Source organism: Vulpes lagopus, chromosome 5 (genome assembly GCF_018345385.1).
Source record: "Vulpes lagopus strain Blue_001 chromosome 5, ASM1834538v1, whole genome shotgun sequence".
Taxonomy (NCBI): Eukaryota; Metazoa; Chordata; class Mammalia; order Carnivora; family Canidae; genus Vulpes; species Vulpes lagopus.
Window position 1 is genome coordinate 59,256,406 of NC_054828.1, and position 25,605 is coordinate 59,282,010.

General features: G+C 40.2%; 1 long non-coding RNA gene across 1 annotated transcript; it reads right to left on the reverse strand.

Annotated features, from left to right (window-relative positions):
* Positions 1-451: 451 nt before the first annotated feature.
* Positions 452-23,427, reverse strand: LOC121490584. Its single transcript, XR_005987727.1, has 3 exons — positions 23,304-23,427; positions 21,926-22,100; positions 452-572 (listed from the first exon to the last, which is right to left on the reverse strand). It is a non-coding gene; the product is annotated as an uncharacterized LOC121490584 (long non-coding RNA).
* Between the last annotated feature and the right edge of the window lie 2,178 nt (positions 23,428-25,605).

The following is a 25,605-nucleotide window of genomic DNA, read 5'->3' on the forward strand; positions in this document are numbered from 1 at the left end:
AGATGCATAACATTCTTCCGACCCCCAGTCATGCCCAGAATAAGCCTTGCACATGATACATTATGTGATGGGTATGGGAAGGGTAAGAATGAGTTAAAGGTCCAGTTTGTTCCAGGTTTGTAGTCTGATGTGATATTACCTATTGTGAAACTCTCCTTTCATGACAATATGGGTAGCTGGCCAAGTGGACAGCAAGTGATCATAGGAATAGAACTAAAGAAGAGAATATTCTGAGAGTTGGAGAGAAGCCAATATAATATATCTTCAATATTGGAGAAATCAAAGTGGAAACCAACGAGTAGACCCCATAGAAACACAAAGTCTAAAAGAACCAGGACAGAATGGAGACAGTACCAATAGCACTCACAGCTCAGCCCTACTTTCCAGCGGGGTTTACTGTGTGGGCTAATAGGGCCCAAAGGCAGACGAGTACTTACTGCAGTGGTTGACAGGGGCACTTGGTACCAAAGAACAAAGCCAGACTGCTGCTGTTCTCTGCTTTGGAATCTTCTGGGGTCATTGAAGTCATTACTCCTCCCTCTTCTCACTGGCCAATCACAGTTATCAGCTAACTAGAAAGTAAGAGGTCACTGTTTCAGTAAGGAATGGATATGTTTTCTTTTGGGATGCTGCTTTTTTGCCCACTAACACTGTCTCTAATTGATTCACATTTATCTTTAGATCCCAGTAAGTGGCAGCACATGAGGATAGAGGCATCGCCGTGGAGGCAGAGCTCTGAGGAATCATGTTGCCTTTAGTTTTGATGTCAAAGATGACCCTGTATCAGGATGGGCCACAAAATCCTGCATAGAAAGATCATTTCCCACGTTTAAAAAAAGCCAGCCCTTACTTGATCCTCCCGTCTTATCTGTAGTTCCTAGCTAGGACCTCTGATTTTCATTTTTTTTCCTGTTTTCCTTTTTGAATTTGAATTAAAAAAAATATTGTAGGGTACGTTGGAGCACAGTTCTGGTGTCTGACTGCCTGAGATCATACATTTACTGGCTATGGGAGTGCGATAAAGATAATTAACCTTCTCATGCCTCAGGTTTTTCGGGTGTAAATTGGGGGCAGTGACAGTATCTACTTCAGGTACTTGTGATGATTAAGTGAGTTAATACATGAACAGCTCCAGCAACAATGCTGAGCACATGGTTAGCGTTCAACAGGTCTTAGCTATTGTTGCGAATATTGTTCTCTTGTTTGTTTTTACATTCCATGCAAGCCATGATGATAAAATTACTGAAAGCTACCCAAATACTCCCATATTAAAAATGTTTGCAGTTAAATTGATAAAATAAAGTATGCATACATAAAATATTTAAAGAAGGGTTAAAAGGCCATGTTTGAGAAAAAACATTTAGACTAATTACCCACACAAGTAGTGAGGATGATGAATTTGGGGAAAGACATTTAATAGGGAGCCTATCGCTTAAAAAGGGGAGGACCTTGAAGAAATAGTATTTAGTTTGGGATTTTGTGGGAGGACGACTGGCCAGTGTGGACAACCGCATTCGGTGGCCCAGCACCCATCCCCGCATGCCCTTTTCTGCTACTCTCACTCTCACTTGACTCTTCTGAAACATTCTTTCAGTCTACTTTTGTTGGGTGTGTGGGTCAAAAGTTCAGGAACCTGTCGCTCTGACATAGTACCAGGTTGCTCATGTCGAGTTGCAGTTTTCATCGTGATTTCAGAAGTCGAGTTTTCCACAGCACTCTATCAGCTTCTCTTCAAGGCATATGAAAGCTGATTTCAAAGAAAACATTGGCCCTACTTGGTGAAAAATAAAGCACTTCTTGAGCTTTGAACATTTTGTTTACTTCTTTGCTTACTTCACATACTCTGTCCAGGTTCCGTTCTCCTGTGGAAATATGTGCGTAATGGCATGACAATGGCATGTCTTCGCACATCTGCAATTTTATGTGGTAGTTTCTAACAACTACAATTTTTTGGTTTGATCTTCCTTAGTGGCTGTAATGGTGTATTTCTATTTTTAGTCCAGGGGCAAATAACTTTTGGCCCTTCTCTTTTAAAGATTTTACTGTATTGATGTATTTTGGTGTGTATCTTGATTATGTTGGTGAAAAAGAAAACCAAATGTTCCCCTATACTCTCTCCCTCAAAATCGGTCTCCCTGAATATCTAGGCTCTTCACTTTAATCCACACACAGAACAGCACACAAATTGTCTCGCACTAAAGCACAGGTCCCAGGATGTCCTTTCCTTTTAAATGTGACATTCAAGGCCTGCAAAGCTTCTTCCTAGACCGCTTCCCACGCCTCCTTCAGTTGTTCAGAGCCCGCTCCCCTTTAACTAACCCTGTGTGAAGGGAGTTCTCACGCCTCGGTGCCTTTGATCATGCAAATTCCTCTCTTGACATTGGCCTTTCCTCTTCTCTTTCTGGAAATGTTCTGATCATGCTTCAAGGACTTTTCTCAGTGCTCCCCTACCCCCCCCCCCCCCCCCGCCCCCAGCCAATTAATTGTTCTCCTCTGGGCTCATCAAACTTTTGACTTGTACCCCCTGCTGGTTGTTACCTGTTGGTGGGCTTCTGTCAGTAAAAGCCACAGTTCATTTACACATAGTGAGACAGCCCCTGGCTTCAGGGGCTCACTGCCTTTTGAACCAATTTGAGTTTGGGGAAACTCGAATTTTAAGGCCTCCAATCTGTCCATTCCAGCCATTACATTTGGTGTCCATAGGCTCTCTAGATGCTGAATTTTATTAGAATTTTATTAGAATTTTATTAGAATTTACCTAAAATTCTGATACATTATAAACCAGGTAGAAATGAAAGGCACTTGACCTAGTATGGGTGCCCCTTTGGTGTCTAGGGTTCTACTTACCTTGTCTTAGGCCTCACTGAGGTTGGCTCATAGGACCAACTTTTACAGACGAGGAAACTCAGATTCTGAGAGTCAGATGATGTGTGGCCTGAGGCACATGAGGGCAGGTGAAGACAGTGGATATAGGCCTAGGTATCTGGAGCCAGACTCCATGGGTTTAGAGCTACACTGCCTGGGTTTGAATCTTTGGCTCTGCTGTTAACCAGCTTGTACCTGTTAACTGAACCTTTCTGTGCCTCAGTTTCCTTCACTGGAAAATATGATAGTAGTGTCTTCCTCGTGGGTTTTATTTTTCTTAAGATTAAGTCACTGTATATAAAGCACAGAACACCGTGTGTGATGTGGTAAACACATTCAAGTGTCAGTATTAGTCTTAGTATTAACCACTCTACCGAGCACAAAACTAAAAAGTGAATGATTCAGGATTTGGACACAGGTCTGTTTGGCTCCCAGAACTGGCGGCTCATACATGTCAAACTGCCTCCTCCTTTGCCCATTTGCCTTGAGACTGCAAGGTAGAGTGAAACACTCTTTCATCTTTTCCCTTAGGAATTCAAACCCTCCATCAAATTATTGTGGTTTGAAAGGCATGACTAGTACCTCCCGCAGGCTTTCTGGAGATGGAAGGCTTTAGCAAACTTAGCATGAGAGAAACCAGATTCTGAAATTGTTTTGGTTTAAAATGCACAACCAGTATGTCACACCTACTCTCTGGGGCGTGAAGACTCCAGAAGCATTAATGTGAAAGAGCCCAAGCTGTTCTTCCCAACAAGAGCATGGCAAAAACTGCAGATCCTACTCTGAAGGTTGTTCCAGGGTTGTTCACTACTGTACTAATGTTGCTATCTGCCCACTGATGTGTGGATTGTCTACACCAGACCACCTGGGAAGAAAGGACTCAAAGGCCCCTGAGTGCACCTGTTCTGGCGCATACAGTAGCAGCTCGCTCTACCTTCTTTTCCTCATTAAGGGGTGAAGGAAAGTTTTGTCAAGTTGTAGGAGTGTGTCTTCCTCCTCACTCCCCTTCCCCTTTCTTCTGTTCCACAGAAAGGCATGGGCCCCACATAGCTCAGGAAGAACAAAGTGGAGGTGAGAGGTAGATAAGAAAGGTGTTATGTTTGGCATGACTGGTTTAAGCTCAAGATTGGGCCTAAATAGACACTTAGGGTGAATTTTTTTATATCCTTTGGGTGTAACTTGCTGTATCTGCATCCATATGATACCATACAATTAAATAAGAGACTTGGTTTGTGAGATGCATTTCCTAAGACTATCCTGCTTTTTTTTTTTATCCTGCTTTTAATTTAGCTAAAATCATTTAAATCCAGCTAACTCATTCTGGGCTTAAAGCCATGACATCAGACTAATTTCTATGGTTATTAATGTGTGTAAGCTAAGGCCAGCTACTTCCAGGAGTCCTAAGTCTTATTCAGAAGACAAAAAAGTATAACTCTAACATGTGTGTTAAGGTCTACGATCGTGCAAGCAGGAGAAATGGCCTAGATGATCAGCTGGGGTCAGGGGTGATAGGAGGAGGAGTCAAGGGAAACTATCCATTAGGGAGGGATATAGGAAATCATCACATGGAAAAAGAGGTGAATCCATCAAGCAAAGGGCAGGGCAATACATACCTGATTTATTCAACCAATTTAAAAATGGTCGCTCCAAAGTGTTGCAAATGTTTTATAGGATAAGCACTTTTATGACACCTTTGAGGCAGGTTCTATTATTATTTTCATTTTATATGTGAAGAAACCAGCTTTCCCAGCAATATAGCTGGGGAGTGACAAGACTCGAACAAGACAAACCACCTCCAAAGAAAGATATGATTGTGAACCATTACACCTGACTGCCATTCTCTATAGGGCTTCTCTGGGTTGCCTCCTCTCAACAAGGGCTAGCCGTCAGAACCACATGGGAGATTTCTACAAAAGTACAGATCCTGGTGCTTCCCCCAGGGGGTGATTTCATGCCTCTTCTCGGTAAATCATTGGCTCTAAGATTCTGACAGTTGCTCAACCTTGAGCTTCAGAAGAGTGCATGGCGCCTCTTCCTTTTTTATTTTCCACATTCAATCCAGCATCAGATTTTCTGAATTTCCACTGAAAATCTATCTTAAATTCTCCCATTTGTGTGTCTATCTCCACTCTCAGCACCCAAATCCACGCTGTCCAAACCAACTGTTCTTTCATCTTCTCTTCTGTCCCCTATCTAACCCATCCACATAATAGCCTCAGTGATTATATCCTCCTCTGGCTCAAAGTCTTTCAATGGCCTCCAGTTGCCCTGGGGATTCAGCTCACGCCTTCATGATGGTTTACAGGGTGAGCCCATCCCTGTTCGCCTGGTTTACCTCATATTGCCCTTCTTGTCCAGCCACATGGATGTTCTTTTACTTCCTCAGGGTCTTCCCACATGCTGCTGTTCCTTCTGTGAGAATATTTATTTATTTATTTAAATTTTTTTTTTTTTTTTTTTTTAGAAAGAGCATTCAGGAGGGAGGGGCAGAAGGAATGAGAGAAAGAGAATTTTAAGCAGGGTCCCCACCCAGCATGAAGCCAAACATGGGACTCCATTTAGGACCCTAAGATCATGACCTAAGCCTAAATCAAGAGTCAGATACTTAATAGACTGAGCCATCCAGAGCCCTGAGCACTATTATTTTCATACTAGGCTCCTTCTCAGGTTTCAGACCTTCCCTGACCCTCTTTGACAAAATATCCCTTCTGTCATTTTCTTTTAGGACAAGCTGTACTTTTATAGCACCATAGGATTACTTATTGAAGTCAGTGTTTCCAGCACAGGCTTGAAGGGTCTATGAGGGTAGATATGGCACCTGTTATATTCATCGTCGTATACTTTCTACTTGACCCAGTGTCTGGCCCAGAACAGATGTATAGTACAATTTTAATAAATAAATAATGGACAAAATGAATTCAAAGATGCATGAGATTGGAAAAGAGGTCACTGCATTTAGCAAGGGAAGCCACTGGTAATATTTACTTGGCTCATTTCAGTTAAGAGATGGGGAAGAAATCAAAACTAATGAATCCTGAAGTTGAATGAGGAAGCAGAAAATAAATCAAGTTAATGTTATGTGGAGGAAAAATAATTACCATGTTCTAAACCTTAAACTTGACAGGAAGCATTTGTTCATCATCATCATCATTTAACCCCTCCCTCCCACTTTTTAAAAGATTTTGCTTATTTGAGAGAGAGAGAGAGACCGATCAAGAATACAAGCAGGGGTGTGTGTGGTTGGGGCAGAGGGAGAAGGTGAAACAGACTCCCCGCTGAGCAGGGAGCCTGTCACAGAGCTTGATCCCAGGACCCTGGGATCATGACCTGAGCCAAAGACACCCGCTTAACCGACTGAGCCACCCAGGCCCCCCTGATTGCAGTAACTTTATGAACTTCTACTATCTCCATGTTTTGAACGAGGTAAAAAAAAAAAAAATCTCAGAAAGGTTAAGCAATATGCCCAAGGTCACATATCTAGAACAGAGCAAAACCAGGACCAGGCCTAATTTCAGAGTCTGTGCTCCTGACCAACAAACCAATTGCTCTTGAGTGTGCAGGACAATCATGGCAGTGGGTGGCTTATTAAAAACCACTGTCATCAAGAAATTCTGCTACTATCAAGAGAGTGAAATTAAGCAGGTCTCAGGGATGACTCTAGGAACAAACATTTTGAGTGATTCTAAAGCAGGTTGATGTGGGGATCCTACTCTGTAGAGCATCACTCTGTGCTATGCTTCATAAGAGTAGATTTTAGGTCACTTGCAGCTTCTGATCTAAGTTCTAGGATCTCTAAGACTTCATCTTTATACTGGTAAAAATGTTTTTGGGGGCACCTGGGTGGCACAGTCAGTTGAGTGACCAACTCTTGATTTTGGCTCATGTCCTGATCTCAAGGTTGTGAGATCGAGCCCTATATTGGGTTCCATGCTCAGCAGGGAGTCTGCTTGAGATTCTCTCTCCTTCTCCCTCTGCCCCTCCCACATGTGCTCACTGTCAATCAATCACTCCCTCTCTAAAATAAATAAATCTTAAAATGTTTTCTCACAAGCTTTAGTGGTTAAATGAGCTGCCTTGTAGAATACTAGCATATAGTAGGTGCATAATAAATGTTGGCCCTCTCCTCTCTCTCAGACTTTTCTTTCAGGAACTTTTACTAGTTTAGGAATGAAAGAAATAGGCATAATTTGAAGTTGTACTAATTTTTGGGAAAGTTTTATCCTCCTCCCCCCTACTCACTGGTATCTCCATTTTATAGATAGAGATAGAGAAATGGATGACTCCCTGACTATATTTATGAAGAGTTATGGAGAGTTAACAAACCGTGCCCAAAGTCACAGCAGGTAAATGGCAGCCTTCTTAATGTCTGTCCAATTCTGGTGAAGAAATTAGATTTGGAGAGAATCTGCAGTAATTGTTTATTGAATTGAATTTCAAATTTAGTTATTCTTTCTATCGCTTTTCTCTTAGAACATAATCTTCCCTTTTTCCTTTATTTGTTGACTATTGTCTTCCACTCTTTTTTTTTTTTTTAAGTTTGTGTCTTTGTGTTTTTGATATAAACATCAAATTCTTTTTAGGAGACCACATAGTACTGAAATAAAATAAGTCAGTCAGTGTGTCAGGTAATAGGTGGACCATAAGCACAGTTAAGGAGGATTGTGGTGTGGTTACTTAGAAATCGTTAATGAAGCTACAGTAACTCTAGAGCCTTCAAAGTCACATGGGCAAGAATAAGGTGAAACCTTTGCTCAAAAGTGTGGAATGACTTGCTCCTGGCTCTTTGCCTCGTGCTGGGTAAGGTCAGTAAGGACCCTGGGACCTTGTCTTGTGCCTTTTCCACTCAAATCTTACATCAGTTCTATGCCTCGGCTTTTCTTCAGTTTTTCTCTGGCTGTGCTTTTATCATGCAGAAGCTTGTGACCCCACATCTCTCCTTCTGTGGCTTTGCTTTTAGCATGAACACATAAGCCAGACTGAGTTGGTGCCTCTGCCTGCAAGTCAGCTAAAAGCTTTAGGTCTGTCTGGCTTACCTTAGATAAGACCTCAGTAAGAGACCAGGATTTTTTTTTCATTTGATGTTTTGATCTCTTAGTTCTTTTATTGGTGTTTTTGCTTTTAAGATTCATTTTGTTTGTTCTGACATTTTTTGTATTTGGCCTCAGTGCCTGGGTTTTTAGCCACCCTTTATCTCAAAAATCTGTGTGGTGCATCAGAAATATGTTCGTTCCTCTTGCTCTCTCTCTCTCTCTCTCTTTTTAGCATGAATGGCAATTAATCTACTACCTGGAAATAGACTCCACTCTATTTTCCAAATTTACCATAATTTAGCGTGTGAGTCAGGGTTCTCCAGAAAAACAGAGCCAATGGGATATATAGATACAGAAATTAGATACAGATTCATTTTAAGAAATTGGATCATGTGCTTGTGGAGGCTTTGGGAGTTGAAAATCTGAGGGGGAAGGTTGACAAACTGAAGACTTGGAGGGGAAAGGTTGCAGCCAGGGTGCAAAGGAGCCTGCTGGCAAGCCAGGAAGAACCAGTACTGAAGACAGAATCTAAAAGGCATTCTCCTGGCAGTTTGTTCTTGCCTTTTGTCCTATCAACTGATTGGATGAGGCCCACCTACATTATGGAGGCCAATCTGTTTTACTAGAAGTCTACTGATTTAAATGTAAATCTCTTCCACACATCCTCACAAAAACATCCAGAATTATGTTTTTGACTAAATACTTGGGTACTGTGTGGCCAGCCAAGTCCATACATCAAATCAATCAACTTGCTTATTGTTTTTCAAATTGGAGTCAACAAACCCTATCACAGATACTAATAGATTGGCATGAAAATTAAAGGCGTTCAGTGGTTAAATAGACTTGTGACATGTCGCCCACTGACCTTCCTCTTGGAGGACGTGTCGCCTACTGTGACCTCCATCTTGGAGGACGTGTCGCCTACTGTGACCTCTGTCTTGGAGGAAATGTCACATACTGTAACTTCCCTCTTGGAGGCCATGTCTCCTACTGTAACCTCCCTCTTGGAGTGTCCTATTGCACTTTCAACTGTTAAAGACTTTGGGGATTCCTGAGGTCAAGAACATGACTTACTTTCTGTAACTACTGCCCAAGGAAAGCTGGACAGCCCTAACTCTGTGGTACTTTACTTGGCAGCTGCCACCTTCGCCAACACATTTGAAGGACGTTGTCTCCCTAAAAGTCCAGACTTTGAACCCTGGTGCTCAGAACTAAATTGCACAGAAATATTTGTCTAGGTGTTAAAAATATCTGCTACTAACTAGTCCAGTAAAAGAGGACAACCATTTTATGTTCTGCTGTCCATGGGCTTTCCAGTAAATCCCAGGCAAATGCTTACTATGTCTGTGCTGTGGTGAGGCTGAGCTGTCAGGAGCAGCACCTGTTTGTTCCAGTTCTACAGTCGTTTTCTCCTTTGATAGCACCTTTCCGTTTTGTTTGCACTCTTCTGTCCCATGCCATTTCACCTCCCTCTTTTGCCACTGCATGTTTCTGCTTTACACCTGAGGGAGCTCTAACCCAGATGAGCTCAAAAAAAGCAGAACTTCCATCGTTTTTATTTATGTGTGCTGTTTTCCTTCTGTACTTGGTGGCAAAGTCTTTTATATCCTGTACTGCATGCCAGTAATTGTCTTTCCCTAATTAAATCACCCACATGCTGGAATTGTATTGTGCACATGAAATGATAATAATAGGTATTGTTAGTGATGTATAAACATATCATGCTTGAGTTTGATGGGGTTTGTAGAAGTTACACCAACTTAGGGAATCTAGACTTTCTACCTCCTCAAACCATGGGCCTAGGTTAGGTCCATGGCTTTGAGATGACTCACCTTGAAATACTTTCTGGAGGAAGCTAGTTGCACATGTTCTTCTCGTTCCTTCCCTTTCCTTTATTTTAGGGAGAAGTGGAAGCAGCATTTCCTTGGTTTAGCATAGCCTCTTCTACCCCAAATAATCTTTTCTGTTGAGATGGATACATCTACATATACACCTTTCCTCTACCTGTCCAATGGCTGTCATGTACTGAACTCAAGGTGGACCCCTCTGAATGTAGAGCTCCTTGATGTCTGTCTTGTGAATAACCCTCTATCCCAGCTCTGTCCATTGGCCTGGATGCTTCATTATGCATTGAGGATAAGTCACTCAGCCCTGTGGTTCCTGCTGGCTCCCATCTGTACACCATAGCAGCCCGCTCCTGTGATCAGACCCTTTGCAAACTACTTGGAACTCTTCTATCTCAGAAATTTAAAATCCCTCTCACTTATTATAGATTGTTTTTCTTGTATTTATTTTTCTCTTAAGAAGGTAGATACTCCTAAGTGGTTTAAAACCTCAAGCTGTTCCCAGAGGATCATTACTAGTCTTTCATTCTCCCTAATTCCAACCTTCTCCAGAGTAGGTGAAGAACCATTGAAGACTTACAGTGGAGACATTGGAATGAAAATCCTCTATGTGGTGAAAACCATCACTGACAGCAGGCTAAGAAGACCAGACTCATGCCTTCTCTTGCTCTGCCTCATTTCTGTCCCCAGGCTAGAAAGGGGATGGTATAGTTGCAGCTGTTTAGATGATGAGAAGTTAAATAATACATAATAGAAGGGGAAAGTCTCCTGAGGGGTGAAGAGATCCTTTGGGGAACTGGGTTGGGCCAGATCTAGGGCTGGTGCTGGCTGGTGCCAGGGCTAAGACAGAGCAGGACACCCCAATACCAGAGCTTGAGAATATGGCACTAAAGGAGGAAGTAGAGGGCTTGTGGCTTGTTAGGTTTTTGGATCAGGACTTTCAGGGAGAGCTAGAGGCAAAGTATGTTTCCTTCTGGGTCATTCCATATAGCTCACTAGTTGAACAAAAGGCAAGGATTCAAGACTTGATGTCCAACCCTAGAATTGAGAGTATGTTAACTTTGGGAGATTCTGGGGGGCAATATAGCATGTATTATGGTGTGGAGTCTGGAGCCAGACAGTCCTGTGTGACTCTGGGTAAAGCTCTTTGCCTCTCCTGGCCTCAGTTCCCTCCTTTGTAATATTGGAAGACTGAAGATGTGTCAAGTGCCTTGGCCATTGTCACTCTGCATTCTTTTTATTCTCTTATGGTGATGATGAATCCAAAGCAAATAGGTGATATATGCTAAATGAGTCAAGCAAAGTTATTTGATTGAGAAGACTGAAACAGACACAGAAAAGTGTGTGTGTGTTTGAGTGTGTTTGTGTGTGTGTTTAAACAAACATTGGCATACGACATCTAACATTTCCAAAAATACCAACTTCTCTCACCCCTTTAGTGGTCATGCAAACTGCTTTGGGTCCCAGGTAGAGGTAATTGCCAGAAGACATGGCCAGAGTTGAAGCTCAAAGCCTCGTATGCCAGCTGTTCCCAGGATAGTCACTGTAGCTAGGGTCAGAAAAGAGAAGTCTGGGAAGTCTGAGGAGGTGTCAAGCTTTCTCTGAGAGGTAAATAGGTGGCAGTGGATTTAACCCTCTGTGATTAGGGGATGAAAGCCATGGAGGTATGGGACAGCGTTGTCAAACCCACCATTCCAGGAGTATCAGCAAGAGAGCCTCACCCAGGCCCTCTATAAATCCATCTGTCCATCCTGGCAGGAGGCTGATACCAGCTTTCCTTGTTACTTCAAAAACATCACATCTTTAGTTAATGTGACTTAAGACACTTGGCATGAAGAGTAAAACCAATTAGAAAGAAATAAAAAGCAAAACAGCCTGGAAACCACAATCTAGCGACTGGGGCTCAGGAGGCAGAAAAGAAATGTCAGAGTAGGATGTGCTACATTTCCACACTTCACTGCTGAAAGCAGGAGGCTGGCTTTTTTTTTTTCTTTTCTGATAAGTGAACACTCCCACATAAAGGAGCATCGGACCTTTCCAAACTCAAAACAGATCACTTGTTCTAACATTCCAGAATAGCTAAAGGAGGCCTGTGACCCAAACAGGAAACAGGAAAGCAACGGCTCACCCTTGCATTGGAATCTGGTGTGTAATCCGTGTCTATGGTTCAGAACACCTCTTGCCTTGTAGACTGAGCAAGGGGTGTGGCCAGCAGGGCCGGGGTGAATCTTGGCTACCACAAGGTTGGGCCAAGTCCGATCCTCTCACTTCAGCCTCTGATAGTGGGCTGTGGTGGAAGGAACCACAGCCACCGGGTGTCAGCTTGCTGTGGTCGGCCTGTCCCTTTGACACCAGCACTCCTAGTCGAGTTCGCCTTCCTCTCCACTTCAGTCTGTCTACTCCTTCAGTGGGAAGTAAACAATAGAGATTATTATTGAGGAAACTCAAGGCTCTAAAGCTACGGCCAGGATACTAAGGACACTAAATGTAAAGGGCTAATATTTGGGACTTGTCAGTGGAATGTCATCTCAGTATCTGTCCCATGATGCCTCTTTAAATCCATATCTTGACACATGGGGTCCGTGGGGAGGCAGCTCCCTCTGCATTTAGTGTCTGCAGTTACTGGGGAGGAATTACAGGGTATATGTGGCAGTGAGAAATGGCAACCTTAGATTCTGAGAGAGACCGCAAGAGAAAGACTGCATTTATAGTGGTGGTTAGACACTTTAAATTCTTAGTAACCAATTGTCAAATAATCGAACCACAACCCACATTTTGATTAAACTAGGTCAAATTTAAGTTTGTGTTGCTTGACTTTTGGTAAAGTGGGCTGATGTGGCAAAGCATCACCACAGAAGTGCTGCTCAAGTGAGCACACAGTGTGACTATGGTATTTATTGTAAATGTGCCTCTAGTCATAACAGTTTCTGTTGTTACTGTACTTCAGGAAGCAAGTAAAGGAACTGGGTTGATGTCATCTGGAAACCTGAAGGCTCCAAGGACTATTCCGAAATTGATTGAGCTGCTTTACTTTCCTTTGTCTCAATTTCTTTGTCTAAAAATGTGGGCATGATATTAAGAACATACCTCCCAGGGATGGTATAAGGATTAAATGAGATAAAACATTTAACACTTGACAGAGAACCAGGCGCATGGTAAGAACCCAAATCAACGGTGGCTGTTGTCTGAGCCTGGGAAAGTGTTACCATCCCTACTTTGCAGAGGTGGGAGCGGAAGCTGAAATGCTCCAGGAATTTCCTGAGGGCACCAGGGTAAGAAATGATGCTGTGAGGCTTGGTGCATGGACGGTACCCCAGGTGTCCTTCCTCCCTCTTCCCTAATGTATATGTGGTCCAGCCAAGGTCAGCACTCAGAAGCAGAGAAACCTACTGAAGTGAGAACATTGCCTGACATATTGTGAGTGAAGCACATGGGATGGGGGGCGCAGGTTTGGATAGGGTTTTCAGGTCAGCAGGAAGTTCATCAAACTAGAACAAGGCCTAAGGGGTAGAACCAAGCAGGCAGACAAAGGGGATGTGTTCTGAGATGCTTCTTAGAGAGGACGGCACAAAAAAAGTGTGTGATTGTGCAAAAGGGGGACAGGGAGTGGGATTTGAAGTCAGGGAAGTTGGAATATGATGGAGAAACCAAGAAGATGAGGCATGCAGGGCTATATTTTGCTTTTAGTTGTTTTGATTAAGGATGTATTCCCCAAACTGGAATCTGAAGACTAGAAGACTTGGTTTCTGGTTATATTCTTGGGGCCTAGTGAAAATTAGTTTTCTGTAAACAATGTCTGTGCATAACTCAACCTTGAGAAATGCTGTACAAGGGTTGTTCCCTCCTCTCTGTGTTGAGGCAGCATCCTCCCCGTAATCCAGACTTCAGGACCACTCTATAAATTAATCCTTTCAATTATACAGAATTCAGCTTATCAGTGATAGGGTCACTTGCTTCAGATGATAAGCAGTGCATAGCCCAGGTCCAGTTCCAGACTGGTGTTCATGGAGTTCCTTAGGTTTAAATGTGGCAAAAGTTAAATCTAAAAATATCTCAAACAACCTGAATCATAATACGTGATAACCAGATTATTGTGAATCTCAGCCCTAGAGCTACACTACCAACATTTTTCAGTTCCTTAATATTTTAAGATTGCTTTCATTTCATTTTTATTTTTTTAAAAGATTTTATTTATTTATTTATTCATGAGAGACACAGAGGGAGAGGCAGAGACACAGGCAGAGGAAGAAGCAGGCTCCCTGCAGGGGGCCCAATGAGGGACTCTATCCCAGGACCCTGGGATCATGACCTGAGGCAAAGGCAGATGCTTAACTACTGAGCCACCCAGGCATCCCTCATTTTATTTTTATTTTTTTTCCTCATTTTATTTTTAAATTAGAAGAGTTTTCTCTCTGTGAGCTTCAAATATTCTAATACTGAAACCCCTAATTCTTAGCTCAAACTACATCCCATATTGCTTCTGCATTGCATCTCTATACATTGGATAAAATTATGATAAAGCCCTTGGGACTGGGGAAGCCTCCAGATGGACGAAGATTCAGATCTCTGAATGACTGCATGGGAGGTGCTTCCTAACGTGAACACCTGCACAGGAACTTTTATAAGAGCAAGAAATGAATTTCTATTCTGTGAAGATTCTCACTTTTAAAACTTTCTCAGTCCAGTAATTCAGCTGGAATAATATATTCTGATGTAGTGCATTTGATTTCTTAGCTCAAATAGTAGAGCCTCTTGCTTCTTTGTTTTCCCAAACCAACAGTACAGTTAGAATGAAATATTTGTACCTATTGAATAAATGTCAATCATTATTCAAATGAGTTTAGGCATTTTATCTCATTTCAATATCATAAGAATCTTAAACTGTAGGATTTTCAAATCCTCATTTAAAAGATGAAGAACTGATAAGATTAAGGCACAGAGAAGGGAAATATTTCGCTAAGATCAGACAACTGTCAAGTGGCTAAGTTTAGAAACTAGATTTTTTCTTTTTTCTTTTCTTTTTTTTTTTTTAAGAGAGAGAGCGGAGTGGTGCCTGGCTCAGTCAGTTAAGTGCCTGCCTTTGGCTCAGGTCATGATCTCAGGGTCCTGGAATTGAGCCCAGGTAGGACTCTCTGCTCAGTGGGGAGTCTCCTTCTCCTCTCTCTCCCCCTCCTCTCTCCTTATGCGTGCATGCTCTCTCTCTCTCTCTCAAATAAATAAAATATTTTTAAAAAATTCATGTGAGGGTGGGGAGATGGGGGCAGAGGGAGAGAGGGAATCTTAAGCAGGCCCCCTGCTGAGCATGGAGCCTGACAAGGGGCTCAATCGCAGGACCCTGAGATCATGACCTGAACTGAAATCAAGAGTCTGATGCTTTAAGGACTAACCCACCCAGGCTCCTGGAAACTAGATTATCTTGACTCAGAAGTTATGTTTTCTCCTGTAGATTTTCAACCATGTGCCAGTTACACATCCGGACCGCATGTTGTTTATGGCAGAGACTGCTTCCTGTTCACTGAAATCCACTTTGTCCAACTGGCACAAGAGCCACACTGTGTTTCCCTTTCTCCTTTGCAGTTACGTATAGCCATGTGACTGAGTGGTCCTTAATAAAATGAGAGCAAAGGGAAAATTCATTCTACTTTTCAGTCTGGTCCATTACAACTTCCCACATGTGCTCTTCTATGTTATTTCTCCTCTGTCAGGTGGAAGCAAATAGCAATGAAACCATAGGATATAGAGTCGCCTACAAGATGGAAAGAGTCTTGGTTACTGAGTGATTGCATGGAAAGGAATTTCCCTGTGACCTCACTTTAAACCATCTGTGAGCAAGAAATTAATTTCTATTGTGTTAATCTGCTGACACTTTTGATGTTTTCTTTAAAATAAATCAATTTAACCCAGGGAATTCAAGATATATCTTCTCATGATCATGATTTCAAGTAATCTATTTCTTCCCTCCCTCCCTCCCTCCCCCTCCCTCTCTCCCTCCCTTCCATCTACCTACCTACCTTTCATTCTACCTAGCGTAGCTAAATAGCTTTCCCCAAAGTATTTTTGTTCAATTATATTGTATAGATGTGGAATATTTGCATTGTATAATTCCTTGGAAATAACATACAGCAATTATAACACAAGAATTTAGCAGCTGTTCATGTGTTTTAGTGATTACTTTGGAACTGTGACTGATTTCCAAATCTTAGGAGAGCATAAAGAGCTCCAGATATAGTAAGCCACCCCACACACCTATTTTTGTAGTTTAAAATTGAGATCATGTTTTCTTCTGTTATCCTTTATTTAACTTTTTTCTGACTGAAATTGACTATGGAAACTCAACACAGTGATAAGTTTGATCTTTTTATCAGGATGCCTTGAATATTTTTAATAGGGTGATACTCTTATTTATTAAGGGGGGTATATGAAGAAAGCCTTTGATATATCTTGATCCATTGATAATTAGTAGAGAAGCATCATGTAAAGATAGATAACTTTTTATAGTGTGCTTACTGTGTGCCAGGTGCCCTTGTAGGGACTTTGCATAAATTAAATCCTTTAATCCTCAAAATGGTTGTATGAGGTTAAGCCTTATCTTTATCCTTCTTTCATAATGAGGACATCAAGGCATGGAGGCATGGAGATACCCAAATTACATAGCAAGTACGTGGTAGTATTGGAATGTGAACCCATGTAGCCTTTAATCATAACCACGCTGCCTATTTTAATAGGTAAGTATTGATTCTGTATGATTTCCCTTACCATTCTAAAGGCATATTAGTTTTCTATTGTTTTATAAAAAATTTCCAGAAATTTTGGAACTTAAAACACTATATACTTATATCTCACAGTTTCCATGGGTCAGGCTTCCAGACTTAGCTTAGGTGGGTCTTTGTTTAGGATATCACAGATCTCATCTGAGTTTCAAATTCCTTTTCCCAGCTCACATAATTATTGGTGGAATTTATTTCCGTGTAGCTGTAGAACTTATTACAGCAGCTTGCTTCTTCAAAGCCAGGAAGAGAATCTCTTTGTGACCTCCTTAAAGTCTAAAATCTTTTTAAAGGGCTTCCAACTGATTAAGTCAGGTTTAGTCAGGATAACCTCCTTTTTGATGAATTTGTCAACTAATTTGGGATCTTAATTATACCTGCAAAATACTTCGATTCTTGACATGTAAGGTAACCTAATCAAATATGTAACTGAATCATGCATGTAAATCAGGGGCATTGATCATGGGGCCATTTTAGGATTCTCTTTACCACAGTGGTGCAATGTCTGATCCCTTCTTCTGTGGGTGAAGGAGATGGATAAGCACTATCATACAATGAGATTATATGTTCATTAGAACTGACTTATCAGGGATCCCTGGGTGGCTCAGTGGTTTAGCGCCTGCCTTCAGCCCAGGGCGTGATCCTGGAGTCCCGGGATCGAGTCCCACATCGGGCTCCCTGCACGAAGCCTGCTTCTCCCTCCTCCTGTGTCTCTGCCTCTCTCTCTCTCTCTCTGTATCTCTCATGAATAAATAATTAAAATCTTTAAGAAAAAAAAAAGAACTGACTTACCAACTTCAGTTTATAAGAACATCAGAAGTTTGTTAAAAGTTCTTTACATAAAATTTTCCTTCTTTAATCCCCTTCTAGAAGAACTCTATTCACACTGAAGGAAGGTTGATGGTATACATAAATAAGTTTTTTGAGTTTATTATTAATTTCTTTTGACTAATTTTCCAGGGAATTTCTTAAAACCACCTAGTTACTTTTGTACTAGGATCACCCACTGGATAAAAATGAAACTACATAGTGTGGCAAAGTAAGATCTTTCTTACTAACCAAACATACCACATTGCCATCAACTCTTCTCACTGCCATCTCCTCCCATCATTCCACTCCCAAGTCCTTTTTGTGCCTCTGGATCTCCACACATGATGCACCTGCATAAATGCTCAGTTTTATCTGGGGTACTTTTTATATCTTATTCCCACTCCATCCTCTACTACCTGTCAGCTGGTAGATTCTCTGATTCTTCAAGACCTGGCTCAGATGTTATTTCTTCTATAAAGCTTTTCCCAATTTCCAAGCTGAAAGATAAGAGTAAAAGCTGCAGAAAAAGGATTTGAGTTCTAGGTTCAGCTGGAGGGTAGAAATGAGGGATAATACTGATATGAGCCCCTTTTGAAGGGTCCTGTCTCAATCTGGATTTAATTATGTTGTAGAGAAGAAAAATATTTAGGAGAAAATAAAATGGATTTAGGAAATCAAAGCTAAACTAAAAATAAACATGTGGATTCTTAGTATGTTCTCTCACTAAAGAGGTTGAGAAATAAAATGTCAAATGTGCTCTCTAGTGTCTGGAACTTCATTCTTTTCTAACTCTCCACTAAAATGAACCTGAGCTCCTTAAAGATTAGGGGGATCTTTTTCCTCTTGTCTGAATGCAGAGCTGCTTTAAAAATACCTGGAGTAATGCTGACAATGGTCAGCTTTGAGGGATTTCCACTATCCATCTCAAAACCACTTCAGCATAAAAAAATAATTATTCATAAACAAATTGAGTTCTTGATTCGACAAATCTGTGATGATAACTAAATGGGAAAAGATGAAATTCAAAAAAGAACTTTGTGATGCGAAGAAGGTTAAACATAATAGGAATGCTTAATTTGTATTAATTTTAAGAGAAAGGTGGTGTTGACATATGTGAGTGTTCTGTTTCTTTTATTGGTTATATGGCCCTTTATTAAACATAGATACATATTTTTCCTGTATGTAGGTAAGGTGAAGAGAATTATGAGTAATTCCAGGAGTTCTGAAAAAGTAAGAAGCATACCAAGACTAAGAAAGATTGTGACCAGCTGTGTCGGAATACATGTGTAGAAATTGAGGGTTGAAAGAAGATAGATTCACCACATTACCCAGAGTAAGCTCAATCTCTCATCTTCTCAGAAACAAAACCTCTCAGATGATTGGTCTAATTATCAAGAGGTGTTGATGAGGCATCATAAGTTGATCATAATGCTAACAAATCATGCCAAAATTGTTTATAATACTGAAAGGACAACAGTATGTCTTGCCAGTCATACTTTAAGAACGTATCATTTCAGGAAAACATGACAGGTTGCCAGAAATGAAAACTGATCTTGAAAATACCCACTGACATGATAAGTGCCCTGTGACTCTAGAAAGAGGAAGAAGGCAGGCAGGGAGGGCAAACATGGCCACTGGATTAAGTCTGAATCACTCTGGAAATGTCACTCAGGGCTCAGGTCCTGACTAAGGATCATAACATGCAAACTGCAACGTTTGCTGGTCAGAGGCAATATTTCTTCCCCTGTTGGTTAAAGGTTTCTTTAACACTGGAAGATATAAACTAATTGAGAGATATGAATAAGTGAGTCAGTTTTTAATATGCTAAATGAGGGTACAACAATAGCTACTTTAATCATTGTAATAATTTGTGTTCTTTTTCTATTAATCTACTTGTCTGCTCCTAACGTACAATATTATTTATTTATATATATGTGCACTTTAAGTATATTGCTTATTATCTGCCTCCCTTTTTCTCACCTTTTTCTGTTCTTGTCAAATATGAGGGCAAAGGTCATAGTCCTCTTTTTAAACTTCTATATTGATAGATGTTTGACATACAAAAAACCGTAGGTGTTTAGTATATACAACTTGATGTACTTGGAGATAAGTACACACCAATGAAACCATGGCCACAATTGATGCCATAAACTCCTATATCATCTCCAAAAGTTTCCCCCTGCCTCCTATGTTTTGTTGTGAGTTTTGGGGTCTTTTTTGACCACTGATACATCCAAGAACCCGACACAATGCTTGTCACATAGTAGATGCTCAGAAAATACTTATTGAATGAATAAGTAATTGTCTCTTAAAGGCTTCTGTGTTTGTAAATTGTGTTTTTAAGGTTTTTGAATCATTTAAGAAAAGACAACACATTAGACTTGTAACTATATTGGAGTTTTAACAGCCTCTTGCTGTTTGAGCCTAACACAGATTGAAGGACATTTCCAAAGAGAGGGAGGATACGAGTGGAGAATGATTCCATGTGCACATGTGTGTGCATCGCATGCTATTTTATGGCTAATCTGGCAGGATTATATGCTAGCCTAGACTTTCTGAGAGGGCAAACCTTCTATTAAATAGACGTCTATACAATTCCACTTTCTAGAGATTTTATCCAGAAAGATTTCAAGAGAGCTCCTCATCCTGGGAGTTGGGTCCAGGTATTATTTTCTCCATTTTTTGGCTGAGGAAACTGAAATTTATACACAAGTTCGGTGTGTCAGAAAATGTTTTTGGGATCTTTCCAGCTACATTTTTCTTCATGAATGAATTATCTTGTCTCTCTGCAGCCTGTCTACTGCTATGACTTTAGAAAAAGAGACAAATACCATCTCAGAAAGGACATAAAAAGAGAGGGTATGCAAAGAAATTATAAAAAGAAGTTCCTTACAGGTAATGGGATGTTTTCCCTTCCATGCTGTGGAGTGCTGAGGAAGAAAGGAAGGAGAATCAGGGATGTAGTTTTTTCAGTATATGCAACTTTCTTAGAAAGTTCAAAGAAGAGTCCAATTTCTCCCTCATCACTGCTTGAAACTGGAGGAAAGAGCCTTGCAGACATGTGAAGTGATGGAGTAATTGTGGCATTGGCAAATGACTAGATGGATGAGACATAACTGACTGCTGGGGATTCTGGAAGGTCCCTTAGGCCTCAATGAGTAGATGTGTTGGTGCTTAGAAGACCAGAGAATTGGCAGAGAGAGGCCTGAGAATGCACGATCTGCTGCAGTGTGAGAAGACACACCAGAGGCAAATAGGGCCAGAGTATGTGCCAGCAAAACGTTCCAAACGCCAGTGTGGACCCTGTGACACATCAGCTGGGAGGGGACCAGACCATTCACTGGGAATCAGGAGAGCCCTATCATGCCTTGACCTTGCTGCCATGTGAGTATATCAGCCCCATCCTCCCCATCGTTGGAAGGAGCAAAGGAAGAAAGAGAAATGTGGAAAGATTTGACATGTATCCAAAAGAAAATGCATCATAGAAAAATCCATTTAAAAGAGAAGAGACAATAATACCTAATTTTGGTAAGTTTGAAAGAGTGTTTTCCATCCCCTGGTACCCAGTGAAGTGAATGTTTATGAGGAAGAGTAAATCTATGATATCTAATAAATAAGCCATATATTCTTCATATATCTAGGTAGTGTTTGGAGTTTCCATCCCTGCTACCTGAGGAACATATTGAAGCCTACCCAGGTGTGCGGAGTATAATCTCAGTTTCAACCTGGATCCTTAGGACAAGGTTCTCTCCAGTATACTCTAACATCCCATTCTCAGATGTCAGCAAAATCTGGCTGCCCTATAAACAGTCACTATATATAAACTAACTTAGCCTTGGGTATTCCCTAAATCAGTATAATTCTATGAGCATTGGAGCAAAGGAGGCATTCAAGTTTGATAAACGAGAACTCCATCTGACCTAAGTCCAGGAAGGGAAGAATCCCCGAGGGGCCCATGGGCCCACGAAGGAGGGGCTGGGGATGGGAAAGTGAACTCTGTTGAGCTCATGGTATCGTCTCTTTCTCTGTACCCTTTCCAATATGGACTCACAGAGGTTGGTCAGATGCTCAAAGCAAAAGAATAGGATCAATTTCCACGGGCTTCACACTGAGCAGGTCCTGGGTGGGCCAAACTGTGATGAAGGCAAGTTTGCTTCTGAAACCCACTCAACTTCATTAAAAAAAGAATTTGGTTCCCAAAGGTATCAAACCAGAACTGTCAGAATTGGCAGATTCAAAAGATGGTTTTCATATATTAATTAGAGCTAGGGCTCAGCAACACTCCCATCTAAAGAGGAACACTAAATCTTATAATAAAAGACCGATTAAAAAGCCAAAGACGGTAAAGTAGAAATGAATAATGAGCTACATTAGCAAAAAACAGACTTCAATAAATTTTAGGCAGTGCAGAACATTTATGTAATTATATCTGGGACCATTCTGAGAACATAAAAAAGGAAACATTGCAATTAACTCAAACATGATAGAATAATATAAAGCATTCCAAATTATGCCCAACCATCCTTCTAGACCCTTAGCCTTTATATCGCAAATACTTAACATAGTTTTTGGCTAAACTGTCAAAATTAGCTCTTTAGTTTGCTTTTACCTGTTTAGAGAGATTTGGAAGCATCATGGGGGGAAAATGTGGTGGACTGGTATTTCCAGCTGTACAGATGCAGTACTAGTCATGACCGTCCTCAAACCAACATGGACTGTTTTTGATTATAGAAATATCCGACTGATTCCAACTAACATGTACAGTTTTCCTCAGAAATGCTTGTCTGTGAAATGAGCACAAGAGATTTTTATGCAACGTGGAGGAAATGACCCCAGAATAATGAGTGGGTGAGGCGCCATCTCATGCAGAGACCAGTTGGATTCAAGTTCAAGCCTAAGATCAATCACCTGCCCATTCAAACTGTTTCAGTACAACTATTGGCAGAATTGAAGTAAGTTTTAAAACCATTAAAAACAGTAATTCATCACCTTTCCCGTGTTTATACCAATCAAAGAAAAAAATGGGGGAGTTAGGGCTTAGGTGGGAAAGGAAATAGAAATAAAAGAAGCAGGGAGATAGAGCCATGATGGTGGAGGGACAGGGAAATTTAAATTATTTTACTCCAAGTAATTTCTAACTTCAAGTTCAAAATACCATACACGTGTAAGGAGACCTCATCAACCCAACATCAGCAGGATGAGCGCTCATTTTGATTCAGTTCTCCAGTGTGCGGCTGGCCTGGTGCTTGTACGTACGCTCTCTCTCTGCATCCTCTCTGCGACCCACGATGTGCACCTGCTGGTCGCAGTGAGGAGGTGGACCTGATTTACAGAGACGTTCACTGATCCATACACAAATTGAACTCAGAGACCTTGGCCTCATTGATTCTGGACAAGCTCATCCCTCATTTTCTAGATTCGATTGCATCAGCCAGCCAATATTTTTTTTTAAACATCACCAGGAGAGGAAATTTATTACTGCCAACCTTTCTCAGTGTTGAATGGAGTGTTTAACCTAAATCAATAACATAATTAACACATGAATGTAGGTGAGCACTTTTGAGAACAAGGTTGAGGATTACATTCTTGCAAAAAAGTGAGTTTTTCCCTCCGAAGCTCTTCCTGTCCTGCTCTGCACATGCCTCATTTGTCTTCCGAATGAGTTCATTTCTGGAAGTGGCTGACTGCAGATTTCAAACCATAAGAATCAGAGAACCTCACAAGCAAGTGGGCTTTGTTCGCCGTATTTCTTAATGTCTTATGCCCTCTGGTGGTAGAAATTGGGGGACTGGCTGTGTTTTCGTTTGAGTTCTCCAAAGCAAAACATTTCATTAAAATGAAATTGAAAAAGCAGTCATCTTAATTAGCTGCATGTTGTAAATAAATATATTTTAAGAAACTAGAGCGCTTCAACATAACTTAAGGCTAAGAATGTGAAGTAAGCACAGAGTAGTAAAGAGTCTTGTAGTTGGCAAAATTGCTCTCACCTTTCTGGAGCAGGGATTCCAGGCCTTTATCCTGTTCTCCATTTCTCCACCTTTCTTTTTGAAATAGAGAAGAAAACTCCATAATCGCACATGAGTACTTGTTACACGTGAGCCAACTCTTTCTTTACTGCTAAATTACATCTGATAGTTTGGGTAGAAAAGGAACTCCCTGAGATCTGTTGGCTAGAACAATATATACATAAAATTCGACTGTAAGACAAAATGACCATTGAGGTACAATCACTAGGAGTTTATTCATACAAAAATTACATCATTCCTTGGATCATATCCTCTGAAAATATGAGGAGTAGTTGGAAAAGTATAAACTAATGAGTCAGAGGGAACATATTAATCTGGGGGAGAATTTACATATAAAAAATCTTTCCATGTATATTTTTTAGCTTTTCATAAAGCAAAATGTTATTAAAATTTTTATTTTGAGAAGAAAATAAAAACGAGAGGGTGTCAAATTTTCCCTTTAAAAACAAAATTGTATGTAATCAGAGATGGTAGGATTTTAAAATGCTTTTTTTTCTTTTCAGCATATATTTTTAAAATTTTTATTTTCAAATAATTTCAGGTTAATAAAAACTTGTAACAATGGTACAAAATATAGTATAAAATTTCTATATGCCTTTTATTCAATCTCCATAAATATTGATAATTTAAATACAATATAATTTTCAAAATCAGGAAATGAACATTGATATTATAGTATTAACTAATCTACAGACGGTATTCCACTTTTACCAATTATTCCATAAATGCCCATTTTATGGTTCCAGATCTAAATGAAGATTAAATTCATAACGATTAAATTCATATTATACATACATAGTAAGAATACCACAGAAATGACATCATAGTTTTCCTAATTCATTGTATTTGGAGTCTGTGATGTTGATGTAGCTTATTCCTGGTGATGTTAGGTTTGATCACTTGGTTAAGGTAATGTCTGATGGATTTCTCTACTATAAAGTAGCTGTTTTTCCCTTTTTACTTAGTATCTTATAAAGAAATGCTTTAAAACTATCTAAATACCCTGTACCTTATCTTCTCTTAAGCCACTAATTGCCAACTGAATTTTTTATTTCCATAATTTTTTGACATTTATTAATTAAAATTCTGTAAAGAAGAGAAGGTTTTCCTTTTTTTTCTTTTATTGGTTAACTCAATTATGTATATATATTGGCATGGAGTCATAGGTATTTATTTTATTCTATATGTTCTAATCCATTACTATCATCATTTATTTTATTCTCCACATTGGCCTGTATTTGACCATTGGGAGCCTCTTCAAGTTGATTTCTGTGTCCTTTCAACATTGCCTGTTATTTTTTTGAGCACTTCTTTTTCCTGCACCACAAGATGTTCCAGGCTAATTTTATGCTTTCCCTGCTCCAAACCTGGGGTCATTTTTCCAAGGATAACTCTAAAAATTAAAATAGTTACTTATGGTTTTTCTTATTTGCAACTCCTTTCTCTGACAGTAAGAATCTGCTTCTTATATAAGTTTATTTACTTATTTGTACAGTCCTATAAGATACATGAGCTAGTTTCAGAATTACTAACTCATGCCCCTTTCGGAGGTTGGAGGAAGTTACTAACTCATATACAATGGTTGTGTACATTTCCTTTTGTCTTTAGTCTTAAGAGACATAGTCAATATACTGTTTTCAAACTTATTTAGGTTTATTCTTGTCTTTCGCACTCCCTTCAGAGAGGTATAGTTTGTAATTGAGTTAGGCTCATTTGTTATTATTTGTATGAATTTTGGGTTCTCCTCTCATCCTGTTTGATTTGAATCACTTATTTGTATTTTTGGTCTATGACATATTATCATGGTTTCAAAGAGTCAGAACTGTACAAACAATTATACTCAGGGAGCTGTTTCTTCTCCTGTCTCATCATCCTTCCCACCTCCTGCCCCCTCCCTCTTACTTCTCTTTAAGTAAGTAATCTTTAGTTTCAGGTTATACTTTTTTGGGGTGGGGGCAGAAATGGGTAGAAACATGTATATTTTATTTCTCTTTCTTTTATAAAAGATAAAAGATAGCATATCTTTCATGCAAGGTACTCCCTTGCACTTTGTCTTGTTTTTACTTGATGTATCCCGGAAAACAGTCCATATTAGTTCATAGAAATACTCTTTAGTTTTTTCCTCTTACAGCTGTGTAGATGTACATTTGCAATGCCGTGATTAATAACCCACGCAAATGTATTTTTTGTATTACTGGAAGGGTATTTTCTGGATAAATTCTTAAAAGTGGACTTGCTATGGATAAAAAAGTAAGAGTCATCT